The sequence below is a fragment of the Chrysemys picta genome, chromosome 13 (genome assembly GCF_011386835.1).
Source record: "Chrysemys picta bellii isolate R12L10 chromosome 13, ASM1138683v2, whole genome shotgun sequence".
NCBI classification, from domain to species: Eukaryota; Metazoa; Chordata; order Testudines; family Emydidae; genus Chrysemys; species Chrysemys picta.
Window position 1 is genome coordinate 21,718,160 of NC_088803.1, and position 12,004 is coordinate 21,730,163.

The 12,004-nt window shown below is 49.8% G+C and overlaps 1 pseudogene; it reads left to right on the forward strand.

Moving 5' to 3' along the window:
• Positions 1-10,727: 10,727 nt before the first annotated feature.
• Positions 10,728-11,745, forward strand: LOC135975205 (olfactory receptor 11A1-like; annotated as a pseudogene).
• Positions 11,746-12,004: the final 259 nt, after the last annotated feature.

The following is a 12,004-nucleotide window of genomic DNA, read 5'->3' on the forward strand; positions in this document are numbered from 1 at the left end:
GGTTTGTGTTTTGAATGAAGACAGGATAGTTGTGTGACCGGTAATGCTTTTTCTGCTCCTGGGAGCTAAACACAGGGATTTTCAAACTTTTTTTACTTTTGGCATAAGATTCTCCCCTGGCTGGGTCTCTGTATGTAGTGAGCCCTATTGTGGAATAAGGCAACACGGTTAAAGGGAAGGACAGAAGTGTGTATTGTGTGTGTAAGTTCCTCCTCTATCTTGGTGGGTCCTGCGCTTATTGGTGGAATTTCTTGCCTCAGAGATTCACCATGTGGGTTGGGGAACAGCCCAGAAACCTTCCCCTCTGGGAGAACTCACAGTCCAGGTCAATTGGGAGGTTTGGGGGGAACCTGGGCCTGCCCTCTACTCCGGGTTCCAGCCCAGGGCCCTGTGGACTGCAGCTGTCTATAGTGCCTCCTGTTACAGCTGCATGACAGCTACAACTCCCTGGGCTACTTCCCCATGGCCTCCTCCAAACACCTTCCTTATTCTCACCATAGGACCTTCCTCCTGGTGTCTGATAATGCTTGTGCTCCTCAGTCCTCCAGCAGCATACCATCTCACTCTCAGCTCCTTGAGCCTCTTGCTCCCAGCTCCTCACACTCGCCCCACAAACTGAAGTGAGCTCCTTTTTAAAACCCAGGTGCCCTGATTAGCCTGCCATAATTGATTCTAGAAGCTTCTTCTTAATTGGCTCCAGGTGTCCTAATTAGCCTGCCTGCCTTAACTGGTTCTAGCAGGTTCCGGATTACTCTAGTGCAGCCCCTGCTCTGGTCACTCAGGGAACAGAAAACTACTCATCCAGTGACCAGTATATTTGCCCTCTAACAGACTCCTGTACCCCACTGGTCTGGGTCTGTCACATATCCCTCCCCCCTGCTCAACGCCAAGGGGTTGGGCAGCTTGGAACGCCAGACACTGCACATGTGACAAGCCATCGGCATTGCCATGATGGCTCCCTGCTCCGTGTTGCACACGGAATTGGAAAGGTTGGAGGGATAAGAACCATCTGGTCACCCTTGTGTTCTTCTCCTTGTTCCGCTGTGTAGAGGTCCGGACTCACCCTTGCGGCGCCTCCTGCTGGTCGTCCAGGGAATTAGCTCACCAGCCTCTGGCGCGCCCTCTGCAGGCCAGTGATCTGCCTTGTCCTCTGCCCTGGCCCCCGTGTCCCTCCCAGGACCCTGGTGCCCCTTGCTCTGGGTGCTGCCCCCTGGCAATACCCACACACGCTAGGTCTCCCCTCCCAGGGGAACCCCACCCACTATCTGCACCTTGCCTCAGTACTAGGCCACTGCCAGTCACCAACTAGCCCCCGCTCCCTGGGGCAGACTGCAGTCTAGGCCACTCATCACTAGCAAGGAGGATTTGTACCTGCTGCCTTGGCCTAGCCCTGGGCTGCCCTCTGCAACCCCTAGTACCCCTTGGCCTAATACTAGGCCGCAGCCTGGGGCTATCCAGCCTGGAGCTCCCCAGCTCCTCAGCCTTTCCCCAGCCCTGCTCCACCCAGGTACTCTAGTTCCCTGCAGCGAGGCCCTTCTCTCTCTGCACTCAGAGAGAGACTGCTGAGCTCTTGGCTCCCAGCCTTCTTATACAGGCCAGCTGGGGCCTGATTGGGGCGTGGCCCAGCTGTGGCTACTTCCCCAATCAGCCCAGTAGCTTTTCTCTTTGCCCCAGCCCTCTGCTAGGGCTCTTTTAAACCCCTCAGGCAGGAGCGGGGTAACCACCCCGCTACACGCTGCATCCATTGAAGAGGGGCATGGTCGGTCACCAGGACAAATCTGCGCCCAAGCAGGTAGTAGCGCAATGTTTCCATGGCCCATTTTACAGCGAGGCATTCTCTCTCCACCACTGCATATTTTTGTTACCTTGGAAGGAGTTTCCGACTGAGGTATAGAATTGGGTGTTCCTCCTACCTGACCATCTGTGATAGAACGGCCCCCAACCCTACTTCCGATGCATCCGTCTGCAGGATAAACTCCTTGGTGAAATCAGGGGCTATCAGTACGGGGTTATTGCAGAGGGCAGTCCGTAGGTCTGTGAATGCTTCCTCTGCTGCATCAGACCATCTCAACAGATCAGGTCCACGGGCTTTCACTAGGTCTGTCAGGTGGCTTGCCCTTGTGGCAAAGTGGGGGATAAATCGTCGGTAATACCCCACCACACCTAGGAACGCCCGGACTTGTTTCTTGCGACTTGGTCGGGGCCAATTTTGGATGGCCTCTAACTTGTTCACTTGGCATTTTACCAGACCTTTTCCCACAATGTAGCCAAGATATTTGGCTTCTGTAAACCCTACAGTGCACTTGGCAGGGTTTGCTGTAAGGCCAGCTCGCCTGAAGGTATCGAGGACTGCCTCCACCTTCTCCAGGTGGGTTTCCCAGTCTGGGGTATGAATGACCACATCGTCCAAGTAGGCAGCAGCATAACTGTTATGCGGGCGTAATAGCTTGTCCATGAGGTGCTGGAAGGTAGCTGGGGCCCCATGTAGTCCAAAAGGGAGGACAGTATATTGAAAAAGACCCTCTGGTGTTGAGAACGCAGTCTTTTCCTTTGCGTCTTCTGCAAGGGGAATCTGCCAGTACCCCTTTGTCAAGTCTAGGGTAGTCAAGTACCGGGCATTACCCAGACAGTCCACTAGCTCATCTATGCGAGGTATGGGGTACTCGTCAAACTGGGATACTTCGTTTAGTCGCCGGAAGTCGTTGCAAAATCTTGTGGTGCCATCAGGTTTGGGCACCAGCACGATTGGGCTGGACCACTGACTGTGGGATTCTTCGATGATCCCCAACTCCAGCATTTTTTTTACTTCTGCTTTTATTTCCTCCCTTTTTGCTGCTGGCACCCGATAGGGCCTCATTGTTACTCTGGCCCCAGGGTTCGTGACGATGTGGTGATATGTCTTGGTTGTTCGACCCGGTTTTGTCAAGAACACATCTTGGTTCCGGAAGATCATCTCAGACACCTCATTCTTCTGGTCTGGTATTAAATCGGGAGTCACTCTCACCTGTTTGGAAGGCTTGTTTTCCTGGGTTAGATCTTTTTGGACCGTTGTGCATGCCTCTTGTGCATGCCAGGGTTTCAGAAGGTTAACGTGATAAATCTGTTCTTGTTTTCTGCGTCCTGGCTGCCGCACCTTGTAGGTTACTTCCCCCATGGGTTCAACCACCTCATAGGGCCCCTGCCATTGGGCCAGAAGCTTGCTTTCTGCTGTGGGTACCAACACCATAACCCGATCCCCTGGTTGGAACTGTCGCACATTTGCCTGGCTATTGTAATGGGTTCGCTGGGCCTCCAGTGCCTTCTCCAAATGTTCCCATACAATAGGGGTAACCCAGGTTATCCAGTCTCGCATCTGCATTACATGCTCTATTATATTTCTCCCCTCATTGGGTTCCTCTTTCCAGATCTCTTTGGCGATATCTAGTATGCCACGGGGGTGACACCCGTATAATAACTCGAAGGGGGAAAACCCAGTTGAGGCCTGTGGTACCTCCCGGATAGCGAACATAAGGTAGGGTAGTAGGGTGTCCCAATCCTTCCCATCCCGACTTACCACCTTCCTTATCATAGCCTTGAGGGTTCGGTTAAACCTTTCTACCAACCCATCAGTCTGCGGATGGTAGACCGAAGTTCTCAGGGTATGTATATGGAGCAACGTACAGAAGTCCTTCATTAGCTCCGACATAAATGGGGTTCCTTGGTCGGTTAATATCTCCTTCGGTAGCCCCATTCGGGCAAAGATCCCCACCAGCTCTTTGGCTATAGTTTTAGAGGCCGTGTTCCGCAGGGGGGCGGCTTCTGGGTAGCGAGTAGCATAGTCCAAAACAACAAGTATATATTGGTGGCCCCGAGACGTCTTCTCCAGGGGTCCCACTAGGTCCATGGCTATTCGCTCGAAGGGGACTGTAAAGGTGCCCTCAAGTGGGGACGGGGACTGTGCAGCTGACACTCCGGGCAGGAGGCACAGTACCTCCACACTTCTTCATGTACTTCGGGCCAGAAGAACCGTTGTAGGACTTGTGCCAGGGTCTTCTCTACCCCCAAATGCCCCCCAAAAAGATGACTATGAGCAAGACTTAATACAGCGTTCTGGTGTTTTTGAGGTACTAGGATCTGCTGTACCTTCTGCCACTGTACTGGCGCAACCCGGTATAAGAGATCCTTCTTCATTATGAAGTAGGGTCCTGGTCCCTGGGGTTTTTCTTCCACGGGGACCCCATCTATTTCAGTCACCTCCTTCCTAATGTTGTCATTCCTTGGGTCTTCTGCCTGGTCCCATCCAAAATTTCCTCTCCCGGGGCTAATCTGCCCAAGATCTAGGGGCCCAGTCTCTGTTGCCTCTACTGGTTCAGAAGCATTAGGGTGGGGGTCAGACTCAGGTGCTTCTCCCTCCTGCATGGCTTCCTTTTCAGCTGTGCGGGTCCGCCTACCTACAAGAGAGACCCTCTGGCTTTGGGTCAGTATTCGGGTTCCCAAGGCCTTAGCTGCCTTTCTTTCCCTTTTTGTCTTTCTACCCTGTCTGGGAGTGGATAACAAATCTGGGGATATTTCAGAGAAGATTGGGGGTTGACAGTCTGCTGTGGATGCCTCATCAATTTTAGGGTCCTCATTTTTCTCCAATCCCCCTACTGGGAGTAAGTTTCCAGACCCTGGGAAGTCCCTCCCTATGAGCACCGGGTATGGGAGTTTAGGGACTACCCCTGCTGCTACCTCAGTAGTGTTCCCTTGGATCTCGATTTTTACTGGGATGGTGGGGTAGTAACTAACTGTCCCATGGACGCATGTTGTCCCCGTACGTTTAGCCTGCAGCAACTGACTATGCTTCACGAGATTCCCTGAGATAAGCGTGATAGCACTCCCCGAATCAACCAGTGCCGTGGTCCCTTCCCCATTTAGTTTCACTGGTCTGGTATACATATGTGGGGTTAGTGAGACCCCCACAAGGTGGATTAGGGAGCATGGATCTGCCCAGTTCCCCAGGTTAAACTGCATAGGCTCCTCAGCATTGGGACACTGTGCAGCTATCTGTCCCCACTCCCCGCAGGCATAACATCTGTATGGAGCCCTAAGCGTTCCCCGGTCTCTTGGTTTGGGCAGTCTAACATCACGATCCTCTTCTCCTTCAGTGCTCCGACTCTTTGTGGTCTCTAATGGGCCTTCAGCCTCTCTCTTTTTCCACCTGGGCCCTCCTGGTGGCCCAGTCACCTGAACTTTAGGGCTTGGTGTTGCTAGTTTAACCCGGGGTGCCTCTTCCTTAACTGGTCAGGTCAGCTCCCTCGCTGTCCTTCGCCTCTCTACCAGGGCGACAACCTCATCATAGGTGGAGGGTTCGTTCTGGCTTACCCAAGCACAAAGGTCTGGTGGTAGTCCCCTCATGTATTGGTCGATGACCAGAACCGCTAGTATCTCTTCCGGACTCCGGGACTCTGTTTGTAACCACTTTCATGCGAGATGGATGAGGTCATACAATTGGGACCGTGGGGTTTTGTCTTCCTGGTACCTCCAACCGTGATACTGCTGGGCCCGCGCTGCTGTCGTTAGCCCAGATCTGGCCAGGATCTCTGCTTTCAGCTGGGGGTAGTCTGCCGCAGCCTCTTCAGGCAGATCATGGTAGGCCTTCTGGGCCTCCTCACACAGGAATGGGGCAAGGATGCCAGACCACTGATCTCGAGGCCAGGCCTCCCGTAGGGCTGTCCTCTCAAAGGCCAGAAGATATGCCTCTACATCATCCTCCCATGTCATTTTCTGCAGCTAATGGCTGGCCCGTATGAGCCGCGTCCCATCATGGTCGCGATTCAGCTCTGTAAGAGACTTTACCTGGTTTACCAGTTCCTGCAACATAGCTTGGTCTTGAGCAGCCTGGTCCATCAGCAGGCGATTAGTCTCTTGCTGCAGCCACACTGCCTCCTGCTGGGCAACTGCCTGGACACGGGTAGCCTCCTGCTGGGCCGCCGTAGCTTGTATCAGTGCCCGCACTACATCATCCATTGTGGTGGAAAAAAATAAACCCTCTCCTTTTTTTTGTTTTTTGTTTAAATCACCCTCCTTCTTCCGCCACGCTGTGCACCCCAAGATCCCACTCCTGACACCAGTGTGGCAAAGTTCCTCCTCTATCTTGGTGGGTCCTGCACTTATTGGCGGATTTTCTTGCCTCAGAGATTCACCATGTGGGTTGGGGAACAGCCCACAGACCTTCCCCTCTGGGAGAACCCACAGTCCAGGTCAATTGGGAGGTTTGGGGGGAACCCGGGCCCGCCCTCTACTCCGAGTTCCAGCCCAGGGCCCTGTGGACTGCAGCTGTCTATAGTGCCTCCTGTAACAGCTGCATGACAGCTACAACTCCCTGGGCTACTTCCCCATGGCCTCCTCCAAACACCTTCCTTATTCTCACAACAGGACCTTCCTCCTGGTGTCTGATAATGCTTGTGCTCCTCAGTCCTCCAGCAGCACACCCTCTCACTCTCAGCTCCTTGTGCCTCTTGCTCCCAGCTCCTCACACTCACCCCACAAACTGAAGTGAGCTCCTTTTTAAAACCCAGGTGCCCTGATTAGCCTGCCTTAATTGATTCTAGAAGCTTCTTCTTAATTGGCTCCAAGTGTCCTAATTAGCCTGCCTGCCTTAACTGGTTCTAGCAGGTTCCTGATTACTCTAGTGCAGCCCCTGCTCTGGTCACTCAGGGAACAGAAAACTACTCATCCAGTGACCAGTATATTTGCCCTCTAACAGACTTCTGTATCCCACTGCTCTGGGTATGTATGTAGTATGTAGTGACGTACCCACTTCCCTGTGGATATGCCATGAGCATCTGGAGGAAACTTTACAACAATGATTTTAGGTATCAGTTCTGCTGTACTGAAGATCACCTGACCATCGAGCTCAGTTCTGGGAGAAATTGGTCCACAGTGTTGGTGCCAGGGACCTGGACCTGATGGGGTATCCTGCACTTGATCAATGTGAGCAGACTGGGTCCTACATAACACTGAGTGCTCCAGCTCCCAGGCAGCAAAGCATTTAAGCACATGCTTAATTGTAAACGTCAGGGTATTCCCACTGAGTCACTACAGTTCAAAGTGTGTGAGTGGTTTGCTGGACTGGCATCTGGGGAGTTCTGTTCATTATGCCCATTACTGCCAGGATATTGAATCCAATGGACTAACCAAGGGATTCGTGTTTCAAACGCTAATGGAAAAGGGGAGAGATTGGTGCTTTCAGGGTCGCTGAGTTATGCCGGGTACTTGTGGTGGGTTTTTAAGTTATCTCAAGGGCACTTACAGACAGATTTTTAAAGGTATTTAGGTGCCTAATGGGTTTTTCCAAAGCACCCAGGCTCCTCAAACTCACTGATTTCAAAGGGTGTTTGCAACTTCGATGCTTTTGAAAGTCCCACCCAGGGCTGGATTCACAAAGGGTCTGTGATATTTAGCCTACAAACTTACTCTCAGTGTGAGCTCAACTGGGAGAAGTGAGTGAAAGTTCATAGAGCATCACGGTGACCAAGAAAAACAAATGGGGATGGAAAAAATATGCAAAGAAGAGACAGAATAGTGAATAAGTCTAAACAAAAAGCCTTTTCACTAAAACTCCAGGACAGTGTTATAGTCGTGCCTGGTAAATGAGAACTGCGCAACAGCAGAAGTCAATGAACCAAAACTGGTGTGTGGGAAATTCGAGCTAATTGACGGAGAAGATAGTGAGGAGATGGGCTATTGCCCCATCACTCCCTTTGGGGTTCTCGGAGAAAGAGACTTAGGGAGGAAAGTTGGCCATCGCCACGCTGGCTGACCAAAAGACAAGAGAAGGGGAAGGTGCGAACTTCACCAGCATGGGCTCCCACCCCCACCATCTCCTGGCACCCTGGACTTTCTTCTTAATGAGGAGATGCTGAGTAAAGCTACATGCCAATGCTACTCTGACCGGGGTGCCAGTGGGGGTCTGCAAAGATGAACTGCAAAGAATGGGGCAGACAGTCTCCATAAAGCTGGTGGCATTTTCTCATACTTAGATTTACCAAGCCAGCATAAAACAGCTTCTTTATTAACTTACTGGTTACTCAGAAGTCTAAACAACACAGTTCCCTTAAACTGATCCAGCCTCAGGCCTCCATCCAGGTACGTAACTCAAATATGATGATTTCTGAAAATCTTATTTCATCATATAAAAGAATAGGTTCTACCAATCCCAAAGGATCGGACACATCCCAGGTTAACGAATGTTTCATATCTTACCCAAATACACACTATAGCCATTTCTTATTAACTAAGCTAAAATTTATTAAAAAACAAAAGAGAGAGGATGATTAAAAGATCAATATACATACAGACATGTGTTCAATTCATTGAGGTTCAGATTCATACCAGAGATGATGAGCTTTGTAGTTGCAAAGAGTTCTTTCAGAAATAGTTCATAGGTTATAGTTCAAAGTCATTGCAGGGTGTTCCAGGCAAGGACTAGGATCTCTAGGCTTCCCCTGCATGAAGCCTCAGCAGATCTGAGATGACAGAATCAGGACCCAAGGATCTTTTATACAATTTCATGTTCTCTTTGACAAGGTGGGAGTTCCTCTAGGAACAAAAGGAAATTTAGGATGGCTTTGAAGGAGGTCTCTGAACTAATCAGAATACAGCATGGGACAGGGTCTGTTGATTACATTGTCGACCCTACTCAAACATATATAAATACACAAAAACACAAACATTATCCCTCCACATGTCTTTTGAGAGTTGTTTATTTTGCAGGATGTTTAACCCTTTCTAGCCATGCGTCACACTATCATAAGTCTGCGCTCCTTGAGCACTGACCCAACCCACCATAACCCACACACGCTCACTCTGCCTTTGCAGCGCACTCAGATGCCAAGGCACAGAACAGCTCTAGGGCACAGACAGGATGTGGAGGAGGCGAATGAAATATCTAACAATTCATTGCAGCAAGGGGACTGGAGCTTGGGTCTCCCAGCTCCTACACTAGTGCCCCAACCAGTAGCTGGAGCGTAATTCTCAGTCTGTCTCTTTGGCCCAATGAATATTTAAGTATTTCACACACACCTTCAATAGGACAGGGTGAGAGAGGCCTGGGGCAGGGACCATCTCTTTCTTCTGTGTTTGTACAGCACCGAGCACAGTGGGGCCTGCTCCATGTCTTGGGCTTCAAATAATAAAGACTTCTAGTTCTGAAACTTTTCCTTCTCTGGTCCATTCCCTGCGTGTCACTAGGGAATGGACCAGAAACACGCAGGTCTCATTAGTGCTCTTCACTGTGGTGTGTAGCTACAAAGTCCCCACATGCCTCCGCTAGTGGTGTGCAGGATAGATGTACCTTGAGACAACTAAAATAGGTGAAGGGGGCGCAGATCGGAGACGGATGGCAGAACCAGGATCCTGCTCTCTGAAACACCAAGTGAAGAAGTCATGTCACAGATTCCAGCTTCTTTTGTGCCAGCCTTAAGGTAAACAAACCTTTCACCTTCATCTTCATTAAAAATAGATCATTCAGGACAGGGAAGAAATTGTCACCATATCCATCACCTACACAAAGGCATCATTTCCTTTTGGATGATGCCAAGAGTTTTCCCCAGGCCATGGACCGAATTAATGGGTTCATGTTGTAAAGCATTTTGGTGCTGGAAAACTCTCAGTGATGACAATGAGAACATTGCTGAGGACTTTCCATCTTCAGTATTGAGCAACATTACTGATACTTTACCACATGAACATTCTGGGTTTGTACAGCTCCTAGCACAATGTGTCTTGGTCCATGAGTAGGTGTCCTAGGGACCACCACAATATCAATAATAATGTCCATCAATAACTGAGTCTTATCATAATTCACATAATTATTAGTATAGTGTTGTGACTGATATTGCAACGGCATGCAGTGTCTTTGGGGACCTCCCTGTATTAAAACACAAGGAGTCTGGTGGCACCTTAAAGACTAACAGATTTATTTGTGCATAAGCTTCTGTGGGTAAAAACCTCACTTCTTCAGATGCACTTCTCTATGCATCTGAAGAAGTGAGGTTTTTAACCACGAAAGCTTATGCCCAAATAAATCTGTTAGTCTTTAAGGTGCCACCAGACTCCTTGTTGTTTTTGTAGATACAGACTAACACGGCTACCCCTTGATACTTGACTCCCTGTATTAAGTTCATGGATCAGTGTGGGTCAGGGCTTGTATGCAGCTCCAGGGTGGAGGGTCACCACAGCTCTGTCAGGAACCAAAAACTGGGGGGGGGAGGAGTGATGAAGGGAAGTCATTGAGAAGTTGCACCCTCCCAGGGATGGTTTGCATGTACTGGTTCAGGTTGGCTTTTCCAGAAACCGGTGGCATGTCTACACTACAAGAGGTATAAGGCACAGCTGCAGCTTACTCTGGTGACTGAAAGGGATTTTCCATCTCTGTCCTACATCCACTTCCCCAAGAAGTGATATCTCCTTCAATAGAACACAAAATGGCTTTGCCAGTTTTGACATCAATACACACAGCGGTGTGTGCGGTTTTCTGCCTGCATCAATCTCTTAAGTGACCGGGGTGGGAGGAGCAGGTGATAATGGAATCTCAAAGATCTAAATAGGAAATTTGCTTCCAGAGTCTTGGTTCTTCACTGATCCCACAGGATGCGGGGCCTCATGGAATATTTATGGAACTAAATTGATGCTAAAGCGTAATGAAAATGTATCCTCTTCAGATTCCATTGTAAATGTTGGTTTCTTTCCCCTAGTTGGACCGCATGGTGAACCCAGAGCAAGTAAATCAAACGGTTCTCACAGAATTCATCCTGTGAGGATTTGGGAATCTCCCTGAGCTACAAACTCTTCTCTTCCTGCTGTTTCTAGTGATCTACATCGTGACTGTGGCTGGGAACATCCTGATCTTTGCGCTAATTGTGACTGATCAGCACCTTCACACCCCCATGTACTTCTTCCTGGGGAACTTGTCCTGCCTGGAGACCTGCTACACCTCCACCATCCTGCCCAGGATGCTGATCAGTTTCCTGAGCGGGGACAGAACCATTTCTGTTAGCGGCAGCCTCACACAATATTATTTCTTTGGTTTCACGGCAGTTGCAGTGTTATCTCCTGGCAGTGATGTCTTACGATTGGTATTTAGCGATCTGCAAACTGCTGCGCTATGCAGCCCTTATGAACAGCAGGTCCTGCCTCCAGCTAGCAGCAGGCACTTGGATAAGTAGCTCTCTAGTTGCTAACATAACAATATATTTAATGCAGCAATTAACTTTCTGCGGCCCCAATGAAATTGACCATTTCTTCTGCGACTTCGTCCCAGTAGTAAAACTCTCCTGCCGTGACACACGTATGATGGAGCTTGTCACTACCCTGATATCTGCTGTATGCACTCTGCCGCCATTTCTGTTAACCCTGGCAACATACGTCTGCATCATCTCCACCATCCTTCAAATGCCTTCCACCACTGGGAAGAGAAAAGCCTTTTCCACCTTCTCCTCGCACCTCATCGTGTTGTTGGTTTTCTATAGGACTATAATGATTGTCTACATGCTACCCAAAACTGACACACTCAGACACCTGTACAAAGTGTTCTCCGTCTGCTACACAATCCTGACTCCCCTGGCCAATCTGCTTATCTACAGCCTGAGGAACATGGAGGTTAGAGAGGCCCCGGGGAAAGTTGTCACTAAATTCTCGGCTAGCAAAAGGATTCAGAGCTTCCTGCTGTAGCTTGTTCAATGTACATGAAATGGGAAGAAGCTGGCTTGCGGTAATGCGTCTGAGGCACCGCTCTCACTGGCCAGCTGGCTCTCCAGGTGAGGCCAGTGACAGCTCTTGCTCACACTCAATATGGGGCTGATATTTCTGCTATCTGGGCTTGGGGTTTGGCTGGGGTTACGGTTTGATTAGTCTGATATTTCACTGTTGTTGTGAGTTACTTTTCTGTGAGCCTCCATTACAGTACAACCTGTAATTACATGAGCACGCACTATGTTTTATACCGGGCCCCTTTACCATGGATTGCACCTGATGCTCAAGA